Source organism: Otolemur garnettii, unplaced genomic scaffold (assembly GCF_000181295.1).
Source record: "Otolemur garnettii isolate 467f Iridium unplaced genomic scaffold, OtoGar3 scaffold00018, whole genome shotgun sequence".
Lineage (NCBI taxonomy): Eukaryota > Metazoa > Chordata > Mammalia > Primates > Galagidae > Otolemur > Otolemur garnettii.
Window position 1 is genome coordinate 26,944,676 of NW_003852413.1, and position 1,954 is coordinate 26,946,629.

Consider the following 1,954-nt stretch of genomic DNA (forward strand, 5'->3'; position numbering starts at 1 on the left):
GGCGCCGAGCCTGCCTGGCTATTTTTGATTGCAGTTGTCATTGTTGTTTAGCAGGCCCAGACTGGGCTAGAAACCGCCAGCCTTGGTGCATGTGGCCGGCGCCGTAACCACTGTGCTGCGGGTGCCAAGCCAAGTGATACCTTTTATAGAACAGAATAGGACAATGCACAGGATGGAAAATATTAAATAAGTCACAGAACGTAGCATTGTTTTTAGAAACTTTTTTCTAGTTGTGTATGCAATGGATTATAAAATAAAGTGGATATCTTACTGTGAGCTATGGTTAAGATTTTTGAAAAATGTTACACCATTCTCTATTTGGATCAAGCAAAGGCCCAACAATACTGAAGATTTCCCAGCAGTAGGGCTATCACATGGCCCACCGTGAGCCTTAGTTTGAGGAACACAAAGGGACCTGTGCTGAAGCAGTTAGTACCACATCCATATGCCAACTCTGTTTTTTATAAAAATAGAAAAATCAGGCCAGGTGCAGTGGCTCACACCTATAATCCTAGCACTCTGGGAGGCTGAGGTGGGTGAATAGCCCTGAGCTCAGAGGTTTGAGACCACCCTGAGCAAGAGCGAGATCCCATCTCTAAAAAAAAATAGTTGGGTATTGTGGTGGGTGCCTATAATCCCAGCTACTTGGGAGGCTGAGGCAAAAGAATTGCTTGAAACCAAGAGTTTGAGGTTGCTGTGAGCTGTGATGCCACAGCACTCTACCGAGGGCAACAAAGCGAGACTCTGTCTCACCAAAAAAAAAAAAAAAAGGAAAATCAATTGTCACCTTAAATTAATATTTTTTATTTGAATTTTATTTGTGTTGTCTGTTTTGTTTTGGTTCTGTAGTTAAATAAGAGCTCTAAGTATACAGATTTTATATCTGATTTTATGCTTATGCATGCTTATAAAAATGATTTAGGTTTACTTAAGGGTCTGAGAGAGTTTTCTTTCCTTCAATGATGCCTATACATCAGTGAAGTTTGAAAAATGCCATTTAAGTCCAGGCACGGTAGCTCACGCCTATAATCCCAGCACTCTGGGAGGCCGAGGCAGGGGGATTGCCTGAGTTCATGGGTTCAAGACCAGCCAGAGCAAGAGCAAGACCCTGTCTCTAAAAATAGCCAGGTGTTGTGGCACCTGCAATCCCAGCTACTTGGGGGTGCTGAGGCAAGAGAATCACTTGAGCCCAAGAGTTAGAAGTTGCTGTAAGATATGACTCCATGGCACTCTACCAAGGGCGACAAAGAAGATTCTATCTCAAAAAAGGAAGGAAGGAAGGAATGAGCGATTTAAGAGATATATTGAGTTTAAAGGTATACCCCAAAATTCATGTCCACTGGAATCTCTCAGGATGTGATCATATTTGGAAAGGGGGGGGGGGTCTTTGCAGGTATAATTAAAGTTAAGATGAGGTCATACTGCATTAGAGTGGTCCCTAAATCCATTGATATCCTTATAAGAAGTCTACATAAGGTTACACAGGGGAGAAACCCAGCCTAAATCCATTGATATCCTTATAAGAAGTCTACATAAGGATACACAGGGGAGAAACCCAGGGAAGAAGGCCATGTGTCAGCAGAGGCGGAGGTTGGAATTATGCTGCCACAAACCAAGCAATGCCAAGGATTGCCATCAACCACCAGAATCTAGCAAGAAACAAGGAAGGATCCTTCCAAGCTTTCAGATGGAGCATGGCCCTGGACACCTTGATTTAAATCTTCCAGCTTCTAGAACTATGAGAGAATTAATTGCGTCGTTGCAAGCCACCAGGTTTGTGACTATTTGCAGCCCTAGGAAACTACCATGGTGTGGCAACCTGCCTTAGAAGAGGGGGTGACTAAGAGGGCCTTTCTATTATAAAAGCCATCCCAGGCTCAGCATCTATGGCTCAAGTGGCTAAGGCGCCAGCCACATACCCCTAAGGTGGCGGGTTCGAATCCAGCCCGGGCCC

General features: G+C 44.2%; 1 protein-coding gene across 1 annotated transcript in view; it reads right to left on the reverse strand.

The window, feature by feature from the left end:
* The window catches only part of TTLL6 (tubulin tyrosine ligase like 6), a 45,134-nt gene that overhangs the window by 15,825 nt on the left and 27,355 nt on the right, over nucleotides 1–1,954 (reverse strand). The window lies entirely within an intron of this gene.